This window comes from Monodelphis domestica, chromosome 2, assembly GCF_027887165.1.
Source record: "Monodelphis domestica isolate mMonDom1 chromosome 2, mMonDom1.pri, whole genome shotgun sequence".
NCBI lineage: Eukaryota > Metazoa > Chordata > Mammalia > Didelphimorphia > Didelphidae > Monodelphis > Monodelphis domestica.
Genome location: NC_077228.1, coordinates 65,601,129 through 65,615,660, shown reverse-complemented (window position 1 = coordinate 65,615,660; position 14,532 = coordinate 65,601,129). Strand labels below are relative to the sequence as shown.

The 14,532-nt window shown below is 35.8% G+C and overlaps 1 pseudogene; it reads left to right on the top strand.

Moving 5' to 3' along the window:
• The first annotated feature begins 6,052 nt into the window (after nt 1-6,052).
• LOC130457734 (U6 spliceosomal RNA) lies at nt 6,053-6,152 on the top strand (annotated as a pseudogene).
• The last annotated feature ends 8,380 nt before the right edge of the window (nt 6,153-14,532 follow it).

Genomic DNA, 14,532 nt, shown 5'->3' with positions numbered 1-14,532 from the left:
GATGAAAGAGATCAGATATAGGAAAAGAGGGACATAGTTTTGTATGGGCCATGATTAGAGGTCTCAAATATTGGAAAGAAGAGAAAAAGCCAAAATTATGTTTTTATAAGAACTTTGAGGGAAGGACAGTGAGACCAGCCAGTTTTGCTCTAACCTTGGACTACTCAGTGACTATTTTGGGATGTCCATAGGGAGAAAGGCATAGATGGAAGAAAAGGAGCCAAGCATGTCATCAGAAAGCACCATGTTTATTGACTAGTTTGAGTGACTTTTGGGGCTAGTAGAAGGGCAGATTGAGGAGGGATTTTTTTCCCTCTGGGATGTCTTTGAATGCTTATAAATATTGGTTTTGGAACAAGAGAGGCTACACTGTTGGAAACAAGTTAAATGAATCAGAGTTTAAGTCATCAGAACTGCCAAGAAGATTCTTAGAGCCTCTCAAGGACACTGGCTGATCCCCTGAAGACCTTTTTCAAGAGATCAAAGCAATACCTGATGTAGGCACGGAGATGGAATGCTAGTCTGTTATGAAATGTTCCATCATTGCTGAGTGTCCAAAATAAAGTCTGTTGTCTATTCAGGGTGAACCTTAAAATTTTAAAATATACTAGGTACTTCGTCATTAGGGGAACAGAGTATTTAGCTATATGTCCTTAAGTTATGTTCTAATATTTTCATACTTGTTGAGTCAGTATGCCATTATTCTGTCTTTTAATCTAGAATTATAGAATAGTACAATTCAGAGTTGGAAAGAACCTTAGTGGAAAAGAGTCTAACCAACACTTCATAAAGACTTTTCTTGGTAAACAAATGCCTAAGGACTAGAAAAAGGACTACTTAAAGACCTTCACCCTCAATATGGAAGAATTCACGACCTCCTCAGGCCACTCATTCTACTGTTGTGGTGCTCTAATTATTAGGATTATTCTGTCTTATATCCTAATTATCTTTTTACAACTTCTACTCATTGTTCTGAATTTTCCCCTATTCTAATTCCATTTAAGTCAACAGCCCTTAAAACAGATGAAGGATGCTATCATATTCCCCTAAGTATTTTTGTCCAGGCTAAACATCCCCTTTCCTTTGCCCAATCTTCACATGGCATACATTCAAAGCCCTTTGTATTGGTTTTTCTCCTCTGGCCACTTTATGTCTTATCAATGACCTTCCTAAAAAGTAGCACCCAGAACTGAATACAATACTCCAGCTGTGTCCTTACCAGGGTAAGTTATGCCACACAACATTTATTGATCTTTCAGTCTGCTAACCTAGCCCTTCCCTTCATCCTTTACAAATGACCTGCCATATTTTGGCTTGACTAAAAAAAAATAATGAAGGACTTTATATTTACTTCTATTAAATTGAATCTTATTATATTCTTTTCCATCTTCTAGCCTGCCAAGTTTGGTCCTAATCAAAATGGTGGTTAGTCATAGAATTCAAACCTTGGAAATACTCTCCATCCCTTCAGCCCCCTGTGATAGGATGGTTCCTCTCCAAGCATTCATTTCAGGAGGCATCTGGGCCAGCCACATCTTCTTTCTTCTACAGACTTCACTGTAAACTTTCTCTTGTCTCCAACTCCCTCACTTTTCCAAGCTTCCTTTTATGTGATCTTTCTCAGAATGTAAGCACCTAGAGGGCTGGTTCTGTCTTTCTACTTGTGTATGTATCAACAGGATTTAGCATAGTGCCTAAGGAGTGACCAATTATCTTCAGCTCCCTTATTCTCTTCTAGCACTCCTATTTGTCCCTTCCAGATATTTTAATCAGAACTTACAGAATACTGCTGAGAACTGCTGTCTAGATTCCTCATTCCTGACTCTTTCAATCACAACCTATCTTTACACTTCCCCAAGAGCCCCTCACTCTCTCCCTAGGTAGCTGTCCATTGCATGAGAGATCTCAAATGAATTCACCATGAAGTATGACTCAGAACAGTATAATTGTCCTATATAAGGGAATTTTTGCTCCTGTGCACTGAAACCCATCTTTATTCTAAAGACTTCTAACTTCTCTTGGTGCCCTCTCCAAAGTTGGCTATTCTTTTTCTTACACTCTAGAAGTATGCACAGATTTGTGGACCATTGGGCATGGTTCCAGATAGCTCTCCAGAATGATTGTATCAGTCCTCAGCTCCATCAATGGTGTATTATCCATCAATGGTGTTCCATGTGTATTAGTTCACCTAAGACCAGGAGGAAGAGTTGATATATTTCTTGTTCCCCATTGCCAACATCACTCAGTAACTCCATAACCCTACTTCTAGCCTGATAGATCTTATTGCTGTAACCTGCAGACTTCTAGGTCATTCTCCCTCTCTGATAGTCATATTCAAATGGATCTGTAATTGCCTCAATTTGAATGATTCCTATAATGCTGAAGGTTGTTATCCATCTATACTTGTCCTCCTGTGCAATTTCTCTGCATACTTTTATTATTTTTAATTTCTTTCCAGATAATATGTTGATACAATTTTTAATATTCATTTTCTGACATTTTGTGATCCATGTTCTATCTTCCCTTCCATCCCTCATTTCAAGAAGGCAGGTAATATGATATAAATTGTACATGTGTTGTTATACAATCATATTTCCACTTTTATCATGTAGTGAAAGACACAAATCACTTACACTAGAGAAACTTCATTGGAGGAAATTAAGTCAAAAATGGTATGTTTCAAACCACATTCAGACTCCATCAGTTCCTTCCATAAAAGTGGGTAGCCGTTTTTGCCTTGGAGTTGTCCTGAATCCTTGTCTTGTTGATAATAGGTAAATCATTCACAGTTGTTCAACATTCTCCTGGTTCTGCTCACTTCCCTTTGCATCACTTCATACAAGTCTTTCCAGGTTTTTTGGTGATCATCTTGTTCATCATTTCTTATGGTACAATAGTATTCCATTACAATCATACCACATCTTGTTCAGCCAATCCCCCAGTGATAGACATCCCTTCAGTTTCCTGTTAAGACCTATTATAAATATCTTTGCACAAGTAGGTCCTTTCTCCCTATCTTTGATCTGTTTGGGATACAGACCTAGCAGTGATAATGCTGGCTCAAAGAGTATGCAAGATTTTATGGCCCTTTGGGCATGGTTCCAAACCAGAATGATTGTATTAGTTCACAGCTCTACCAATAATGTATGTGTCACAGTTTTTCTACATCCTCTCCAACATTTATCATTATACTTTTTTGTCATATTAGCCAGTCCAATAGGTATGAGGTGGTACTTCAGAGTTGTTTTAATTTGAATTTCTCTAATTAATAGTGATTTGCAGAATTTATTCATATTACTAAGGATAGTTTTTACTTCTTCATCTAAGACTGCCCATTCAGATTCTCTGACCATCTGTTAATTGGAGAATGCTTTGTATTCTTATAAATTTGACTCAGTTTTCTGCTTATTTGAGAAATGAGGCCTTTATCAGAGATACTTACTATAAACATTTTCCCCAGTTTGTTGTTTGCCTTTTTCTCTTGGTTGCATTGGTCTTGTTTGTGTAAAATCTTTTAAATTTAATATATTTTATTTCTGCTCCTTAGCATTCTCAAAAAAAAAAAATGCCCCAACACAACCACAAAAGGGCATTGTCAAAGAGTAGTTCCTAGATGTCTACAAATTTTTGAACCTGAATATTTTTTTTCAGTTTATGCCCCATTAGCTAAGATTGCCTTGTGGAGGTAGCTAGATGTTCAGTAGATAGAGCACCAGGTTTGGAATCAGGAAGACCTGAGTTTAAATTTGATCTCAGACATTTATTTGCCAGATGGCATAGGACAAGCTATTTAACCCTATCTACCTCAGTTGCCTCATCTGTAATTGGATGATGTACTGGATGATGAAATGAACTGGAAAATGGGGGTAGTTCAGTGGATTGAGAGACAGAACTAGAAATGGAAGGATCTGGGTTCAATTTGGTCTCAGACACTTTCTAGATGTGTGACCTTGGGCAAGTCACTTAATACCCTTTGCCCAACCCTTCCCACTCTTCTGCTTTGGAACCAATACAGTATTGATTCTGAGAAAGAAGGTAAGATTTTAAAAAAAAAGAAAGGTAAGAGTTTAAAAAAAGAAAAGAAAAATAAGCTGGAAAAGGAAATAGCAAACTGCTCCAGTATCTTTGCCAAGAAAACCTCAAATAGGGTCACAAAGAAATGGATAGGACTATAAAGACTGAACAACAAAGCTAATTGTAATGAGATAGTTTCCACAGTTAAAAGCCTTTTCTTATGAAAAGCCAGTCTCGGAAACATCATGGTAAAGTTTGTCTTTGCTGTTCCCAGATTTTGACTTCTGTGGCCTCTTTACCCATTGTGGTGTCCCCTGTCCCAAATTTCTCCTCTTATATCCAGCATCCAATGCCCTTTTCTCAGTTCTTCACCTCTCAAAAACCTTATCTTTCTGAAAGGATCTAATAAACACATTCTTATAATGGTCAAAATAATAAGGCTTAGTGTGCCATTCTGCCCAGAATATTTGCATTTTAATAATGGATGAGAGAATTTAAGCAAAAAGGAAAATTTTACTTATGCGGTTTCAGTAGAATAGTAACTAGTAATTTTGATGCCAGGGCAAAGATGTGTACCCTTGAAGCAATTTTGTATTCATGATGTGAAAATAATACAAAGAGTATTTTGTTGAGTTAAAAGAAGAAACCTTGGAATACTCATCTTAACGCAATGATTTACATACACACAGTAGGCATGGGATAAATGCTTGTTTAAGTAGCTGATTAAGAAGAGACTTTGGGGTATGCACACACATGCACGTACACACAGGTACACACACACACACACACACACACACACACACACACACACACCTCTGAGTAGACTCAGGACACTGAACCTGTGAGAATGAGACCTCTGAACATCTAATGCTGCCCCTGAGTAGGTCCCAGAAGCTGGATGTAAACCTAGACTTCTCCTGACTCCAAATCCAATGCTCTTTCCACTATAAATTGTTTTTAGCCAGTTTCAAAGGATGAATAAAGAACTAAGGTATCACAGCCTGGTGCGATCCCATATTTCCTGTCTTTTTATACTTTACTCCTCACTCTCTACAATTCACCTTTATAGCTTCCCTGGTTCCTTCAAAGAAGACCAAATCCTACTTTCTGCTGGAGGTCTTTCCTATTGAATCCCCCCACCTCAGTCCCTTACCTCTAAAATTACCTTTCACTTATATCATACATATCTTGTATGTACCTAGTTACTTTCACACTGTCTCCATCAGAATTTGAGCTTTAAGGGAAGAAATCATGTTTTTGCTTTCCTTTGAATCTCCAGCTTTTTTATTTTTATTTTTTAAAACTTTACCTTCCATCTTGGAATCAATACTGTGTATTGGTTCCAAGGCAGAAGAGCCATAAAGGCTAGGCAATAGGGATTAAGTGACTTGCCCAGGGTCACACAGCTGGGAAGTGTCTGAGGCTCTAGCTTTTAAAAAAAATTTTAGTGATATCTTTTATTTTTATGTCATCACAGTTTTGCCCCAAATCCTTCCATCCCATCAAGAGAGCCAAATAATATAACAATTAGTAATTTTTTAAGACAAGAAAAGAAAAAGAAGAGAAAAAGTCAGCACAATCTATACATTGAAAAAGTCCAAAATTATGAGCAAAGTGTAACACCTGTGGACCTTTCCTCCCAAGAAGAGGTAGTTTGGGAGTTTCCTGTCACATATCTTCATTTGAGTTCTGTTCAATCTTTATAATTTTAACATTCACTTTTGATTTTGGAGGTCGTGGTTCTTTTTTCTATTTTCATTATTCTAGTCACCATATAAATTGTCTTCTTGACTGATTATTTTATTCTACATCAGTTCACTTTCATCTTTGCATGCTTCTCACATACACATATATTATACATACATAATTTCTTACAGCACAATAAAAATTCATTATACTTATATACTACAATATATTTAGCCAATTCCCAATTTCCAAGACACCTACTTTATTTCCAATTCTTAGCTATCACAAAAAGTGCTGCTAAAAATATTTTGGTGTATATGGGGACTTCCTCATTATCAAGAGCTTCCTTGAAGTATAAATCTAATAGCACATGTACTGAAACAATACAGAGAAGATTAGCACCCCCCAGTTGCAAGGCTGATATGCAAAATCATGAAGCCTTCCATCTTTTTTTAAATTAAAAAAATTAATGCTGCATTAATTAATGTGCCCATCATCTCACACCCTGTCCAACACTGACTATTGCTATTTTTTGTCATCTTGATAATTTGAAGAGTATGAAAGGAACCTCAGGGTTGCTTTGTTTTGAATTTATTCTGTTAGCAATTTGGAACAGTGGTTCATGTAATTGTGGATGCTTTGAAATTCTTTTGTGATCTGTTTATTTAGATTCTTTGATTGCCTCTCTATTGGGGAATGGCTGATACATGTACATGCACATGTGTTCATATGGTATATATATATTTATATATAGTTTATGTATATTGAAAACCAAACCCTTATCAGAGAAATTTGATGCAAAACCATATTCTAGGTGCATTAATTTTGTCTGTGCAAAAGCTTTTCAATTTCATGTTAGCAAAGATATCTATTTTATTTTTTTAATTGCCTCTATCCTTTTGGTTAAGAACACATCTTCTCAGGGACAGCTGCATGGCTCAGTGGATTGCAAATCTGGCCATAGACACTTCCTCACTATATAACACTGGGCAAGTCATTTAGCCTGCATTGCCTAGCCCTTAATCCTCTTCTACCTAGGAACCAATATACAGTATTGATTCTAAGGTGGAAAGTAAAGTTTTTTTTTTTTAAAAGAATATATATTCTTGCTCTAGTCATACCAGATATCAAAATATTAAATGAAGTGATAATCATCAAAATAATTTGGTACTGACTAAGAAATAGAGTAATGGATCAGTGAAATAGGTTATGAAATCAGCACCTCCAGAGGTCCATCCAGCAGCCTCTCTGAGGACCCAGGGTCTGTCTGCCCAAGATGTGATGTCACAGTCGGATAAATGAGGTGAGATACACCACGCATTCAGCCCACATACATCACATCAGTGCTCTGCCATGGTATCATGGTTTGTTTATTATATGGGTTTTTGGTATACACACATAATTAATTCTCTACATATGTGACATTCTACAGTTTGATTGGATATTATCAAATCACCTAAACAACATTCTTGTGATGTTACTACAACAAAGAATTCTCTGATCATTTACTAGGTTTCTACAACACTGTGATAGATATGATTAATGTGAATAAAGACATTTATAGGTTAGTACTCCTTGACCTGCTGAGAGGATCATTGTGCTTTTGGTCAGCTTTCACTAATCCATCATAATTGCTTGGGAGATGAACAACAGAACATATTTGTATCTAGGTGTGAGGACTTTAGGCAAACCAATTTTGGGGTTTTCCTCAATTTACAAGTTCTGTTTTTCTTGTGTTACTTTGAGATGCCTAGCGAAACTATTTGACTTCTGTTCCAACAAATTCATTCAACTGTGGTAACTGTAGGACAAGATTCATTATGTTGTAGGGCCTTAGAGTATATCTTGTGCTTGAGAAAGGAGAGGTCATAGACAGTAGTCTTTGGGCTTTTATTCTGTAATTGCAATCTTTTGGGGGTAATAACCTAGGGGGATTAAAGTAGGGTATATATTTATTGATCCTATAAGTATTTGCTCTCATGTTATTTCTCCTGTATTGGGGAGAGAATAATAATCATAACAAGTCCACTAGTGGGGAAAATTGGGGGAAAGAAGTCACAAAGGGGGATCAGGGGGGTGGGGTGGGGCTCATTCTGGGGTCTGCTTTGCTGACCTTCCTTCCTCGGACCATGACCTTGTCAAACCGTCGGGGTATGATGGCCTCCGGCAAGCACCCAATAGTTCATGATCATAGTAACCTAGTATTGTCCATAGACCAACATCTCATGCCATACATCAAGATAGAGTCAAAATGAATACTTGATCTAGAAATAAAGATAAAAATCCCAAACAAATTAGAGGAACATGGGAAAGTTCACCTGTCAGACTCATGAACAAATGCAAAAAAAATGCACAAATAAGACATAGAGAATATTAAGAAAAATATAATGTACCAATTTGAATACATTGACTTTAAAAGTTTCTATGCAAACAAAATCAATGCAACCAAGATTAGAAGGGAAACAATAAACTGGGAGGAAATAAGTGTACCAGACAAAGACCTCATTTCTCAGATATATAGAGAACTGATCGAATTTATGAGGCTACAAAGCATTCTCCAACTGATAAATGTTCAAAGAATTTGAACAGGCAGTTCTCAAACAAAGATATTAAAACGATCTGTAGTTATATGAGGAAAGGCTTCAAATCGCTATTGCTTAGAGAAATGTAAATTAAAACATCTCTGAGATACTAATTCACACCTGTGAAAATGGCTAATGTGATCATAAAGGAAAATGATAAATGGTGGAGGAGATGCAGGAAAATTGGAACACTAATGCATTGTTGGTGGAATTTTGACCTGATATAGTCATTCTGGAGAGTAATATGAAACCACACTCAAAGGGCCATAAAAATTGTGCATATCCTTTGACCCTGCAATACCACTACCAAGTCCATGTACCAAAGAAATCAGAGATAAGGGGAAAGGTCCTACTTGTCCAGAAATATTTTAGCAGCTCTTTTTGTAGTGGCAAAGAATTAAAAATTGGGTGGGGATATTCATCAATTCGATAATGGCTTAATAAGCCATGGTATATGTTGTAATGGAAAGTTATTGTGCCATAATAAAGGATGAACAGGATAAGTTCAGAAAAACTTGGAAAGATATAAATTGATGGAAAGTGAAGTGAATCGTTTACTTTATTTCCTTAATGAGGTTTTTATTGCATGTGTGATATGTATCTTCAATCACAACATGAGGAATATGAAAATATGTATTATATGAAAGCAATGGTAAAAACCATATCAGACTATATATCACCTCTGGAAGGGGAAAAGGGAAAGAAGGAGAGAATCTGAATTGCAAAAATGTCAGAAAACAATTGTTAAATGTTGTTACTACATGTGATTGAAAAAGTAATATTTAAAAAAAAGAATAATACATCTACTTACAGTTATGAAAGCTATATTTTTCTAATTATTTCTAGTATAATCTTTAATATTAAAGTTATACATCTATTTAACATGCATTTTGGAATATACTTTCCTAGGTAATTTATATTTTCCATTTTATCAAACACTGCCCTATTTTTTTAAAGGTTGCAAAGGGTTTCATTTTTTTAATTGAAAAATTTTATCTAATTAATTAATTTAGAATATTTTTCCATGGTTACATGATTCATGTTCTTTCCTTCCCCTCTTCCCCACCCAACACTGGCCTATTGATAACCATCATTTCTTATTTTCCCTTATCTAGTCTGTTCTGTTAATATTTCTCTATTTTTTAACCAATGTCAGATGGTTTTAATGATGTGCTTTTCTCCCTTCATCCTTAGAGCATTTCATCATTTCTTCTGATAATCAAGATATTAGGTTTTTTTAATAAATGAAATTTGTCATTAATTGATCAAGTTCTATAAAGTATTCCCTTGGTTATTTGATTATATAATGGTATAAAATAATTTTAATAATATATTACTATTTTTAATATGTTGGCATGGCCTTGCCACAAGCCATGAGTATTCTTCCAGTTATTTGTTGTTCTTTATTTTTTTAAACCCTTATCTTCCATTTTAGAATCAATACTGTATAATAGTTCCAAGACAGAAGAATGGTAAAGGCTAGCAATGGGGGTTAAATGATTTGCTAAGGGTCACACAACTAGGAAGTGTCTGAGGATAGAGTTGGGCACAGGTCTTCCCATCTCTAGGACTGGCTTTCAATCCCTTAAGCCACCTACCTTCCTCCTATTTATTTCTTTAAGCAACATCTGGCCATTTAATATTACAAGCCTTTTAGATGCTTTGGTAAATTGATTCCCAGCATTTTGTAGTTATTTGGGGTATGATTTCCCTTTCTTTTATCACTTCTTGGATTTTGTCACAATTATATAAAAATGCAATTGATTTTTGAGGATATATTTTGTAGCCTGCAATTTTACTGAAGCTATAAATGCCACAATTTATATTTTTGATGATTCTCTAGGAGTTTCCAAATAAGTCATCATATTATGATCAAATAGGGTATCCTCAGCATTTAACACAGTACTTAGTACATAGTAAGTTCTTATTGAATGTCAGCTGTTGACTGAATAACTGAGCAAGTACCCTGTGGGCAGCTGAAACAGTAGAGATAAAGGTCATGGGCATTCAGATTAAGGAATTGAAAGGCCAAGGTATTAGATGGAAAATTAATGGGAATTTGAAAATGACCAAGAATAAAGGCAGAGAAGGAGAAGGAGAGAAAGACTTGGGGCCCAGGACTGAAATCACTGAAAAATATGCAAAAGAAATAGAGAAATCAGAAGATGCAGAAAAATAACAAGAGAAGCAAAGATGCTTGGGGAACTCTTATAAAATAGAGGTTTGGGATAGATTCTTATCAATCTAGAGAACAGGACTAGGGTAGAAGTTTTTCCATGTTGGGAGAGCAACTGATGAGGACATAGAGAAGTCAAGAGAGTGAGATGATCTGGGATAAAAATTCAAAAGGAAATTGTCTTTTCAGATTGATTTTCCATCATCATATGATCTCTTTATTTTAGAGCCAGACTGACCTTCTTGTTCTTCCCTAAAAATGATAGTGTATTTCCTACTTTTTTTTTCTTTTCTGCAGACTGTGCCTAATATTTGGAATGCTTTCCCTCATTACTTGTTGCTCTTAGAATTCCTTAGCTGATGGTCCCTGTAAGCACAGAATTGGAGTTTTGCTGGCTTTAAAAGGATAAGCCTACGAAAATAATAGAAAATAATAAAAGGGTAAAAAAAAAAGAATTCCTTAGCTGCCTTCAAGACTCAGCTCAAATGACATTTCCTAAAAGAGACCATTGCATATCTCTCCAGTTGTTATCCCTCTCCCATTCCACACTCTCCCTTGTAATCATTTACTATATATATTTTTTCTTCCTCCTAGCTCTTTAGTAGAATTCAAGCTCTTTGAGTGCAAATACTATATTAATTTTTTTCTAACTCAAGTACTTAAAACATTTTCTTGATACAGTCAGTATTTAATAAAGCATTGTTGAATTAAATTAAAGCTGATTTTTTCCCCAAGCAGGATAACTTCGAATTGCTAAGAATCTGAGTAACTTTTAATATTTAATTTTTTTCTGGTTCATCCTTATGTTCTGAAGAATGCCTTGGCAGTCAAATATATATATATATATATATATATAAATATAAATATATATATACATACATATGTAGATTTAGAAATACCTATTTGTAGGTATAAAATAAATACATATTTGTGTATAGAAAGTAAAAATACACATTTTAATACACACAGATATACATACGTATACTTGTATATGCATTGTGTTTAATAACTGATTTAAGACTCTGACCTGAAAACATGGTCAGTGGGATTTCCTGTCAAAAGGCCACACCATTTTCAAAGACTTTCATGTTCCCAAAGGAAAGCTTTAAGCAAACTACAAGCGTGAGTTAGAGTCCTGATGGGAAATGAGGTATGAAAGGCCAGTTTCACAGAAAGGTTTCTAATTTTAAGACCAATCTATATTACCCAGAAAGACAACAGCCCCAGGGAGCATTTATAAAGGGCTATAAATACCTTAAAGGCAAAGGCAGAAAGCAAGAGAAGTTATCTGTAGTGCCCATACATGGGATACTGGAAAGCAACTGACTTGAAGGAATAAAAACCCTAAGTCAATTTTAAAAAAGAAATCCAGACAACTAGGATGTGCTACAAGTTTCTTGGTGAGTGGATGCAGGTACATACCAACTTAAAGAAAACAATGTAATCAATCAAAAGTCATTTATTGAATAGAGTTCCCTAGATCACCACAGTAATCCAGGAAAATCCCAGATTTGATCACATCCTGAATTTAGGATGATCTATTTAGAGTCGGAAGGGACATGGGAAGGCTATTTTGTTCAAACTCCTTTTATAGATGAGGAAACTGGGACCTGGAGCGAGTAACTGGATTTCCAAAGAGTAGAGCTAGGATTTAAATACACTTCTTCTGACTCCAAATCCAGTGGACTTTTCAGTGTCCTCCTAGGAAACAAAGGAAAGAGTGACTATTTAAATCACAAAAGGAAAAGTCATGGTCAAATTAATTTGCATCTGAAATGAAAGTGAGTTCTGAAATTCTCAGGCAAAGTAATTGGAAGAGATTTAATTTGTAAAATGTTAAATTTACAAACACTTTCTCAGGGTCAGGAAAGTCATTCCCCCATGGAATAATTCCTATGATTGAAGAAGGGAAAGGCTTGAGAAAAGAACTCTAAAATGAAGGCTCGTACAACTTTGTCTGAAAGTAGATTTCATTTAAGCTAATTCTATGATTTGATCAGCCCATGTTTTTCCCTTTTTGATCATTCTTCACATGAAAATATCTAGGACCTTCTGTTCTCCCTAAAAATAATAGACTAGACTTGTTAAGTCATGCATTATCCAGTTATGTCTAACTCTTCATGACCCCATTTGGGATTCTCTTGACAAAGATACTGGAGTAGCTTGTCATTTCCTTCTACAACTCATTTTATAGTTGAGGGAACGGACAAATATAGTTAAGGGACCTGCCCTGGGTCACACAACTAGTATGTGTCTGAAGCTGGATTTGAACTCAGGAAAAGGAATTTTACTGACTTAGGATCTCTAACCATCCCACCTCCTAGCTGGACCTAGTACCTAAATTCCACAGAAAGGAATAATTCCTTAAAAAGGGGGTTGTTTGTTTTTTAATTCCAGTTTTAACCATTTCAAACTAGTTAAAACCAGTTTAGTCCAAAGCAGTCTAGATAATTTTAAACCAGCTAAAGAAAAAAGTTGTTCCCTGGCAAGTTCAAAGTGTTTTGAAATGGTTTAAGCCTGTTTAAAATAGTAATTCTTATTTCATTTTTTAAAACTTTTCCAATTTATACTTCATTTTTTCCTTTACTAGATTAAAATTTCCTGTATCCTTCACATTTTTCTTTTTAAAAAAATTTTAAGCATTTTTTTTAAACAGAGGAGCTCACTCTTATGTTTTTCTATACTGTCATATGAGTATTAAGTTTGAAAGTCACAAAACTTGATTTTGAAATCCTCAGTCTGTCACCCACTTCCCAAATGTGATCTTCAAAAACTCAATCAATTTCTCTGGACCTCATTTTTATCCTCTATTAAAAAATCAAAGGGTTTAGATTAGAAATTCCCCCTTCCTGTTCTAGATATGTAATCTCTGAATTATATTATGGAGGTAGCAAGTGGATATAGCTGTCACTGGGCTGTGGTGCCTGGACATTCCTACAAGCTTTGAATGCTCACTCATATACCTTCCTATAATATCAGTTCAAATCTGACCTCAGACACTAACCCTGAGAAAGTCATTTAACTTTGCCTCAGTTTTCTCATATAGGGTCTGGAAAAGGAAATAGCAAACCGTCCCAGTATATTTGCCAAGAAAAGGGCAGATGGGATGCTGAAGAGTCAGACAGGACTGAAATGACTGGAAAACAGCAACTTCACCTCAAATCCAGCTTCCTCCATGGAATTTTCACAGCAGTGGGAAGGAAGGAAGGAGGTTAATATTCAGAAACATGTTTAGTGTAGAGAGGAAGTCATACAATTTTCCGTATTCTCTCCATTCCAGAAGTTGACCCAAGAACAAGTTAAAGGAGAGATTAATAGGAATGCAACCGAATCTTGGCATAAAATGAAAAATGGCAAAGTAGAGGAAAGCTCCCCAGTGTCCAGGCTTCTTTTGTGAAGACTCTCTTTTTCTATACTATCCCCATCCTCCTGGGATGCTGAGTAGGACTTAGAGACATTTCTATTCTTGCTCACTGTGCAAGTGTGATAGATGGTTTTTCAGATCTCATCTAGAATAGGGGCCTCCTCTTGAGCCTCTGGTCTGAATTTTAATAAACGAATGTTTGGGAATCGTTAAGTAGTCGTCTTGGCTTGTTTAACTCTATGGCCACAGACATTTTGTTGAGCTGACACAGGATTTATGTCTCAATAATACAATAATATTTAGTGAGTACTGCGGTTTCAGAAAGATTTATGCCGGATCGGCAATCTGCGAATGATTTATGCCCCATGTCAGTGGTAGAGTTAGAAGAGAGTGCTGAGACGCCCTGCAAAGTGTCTCTTTCTGCTGGCCTGTTTTCCACTGTGGGTGGAGGAGAGATGGCACATTTTAGATCCCTGACATATTTCCTTGTTGGTTTTTCATTAGTAAAAACGAAAAGTCTGAACAGATTCCCATTTCTTGAGGAAAAAATACAAAAGTTTCCAATCACCCTGGTTTCCATTAGGGATTTCTATAAATGCTACATCTGTCTTGACCCAGGACAAAGATGAAAGTGATCATGGATCCTCAAACACCAGGCAAGTTGCTCCAGTTTTTCCCTAATATCTCTGACCCAGCCAGGTAAATGCAGC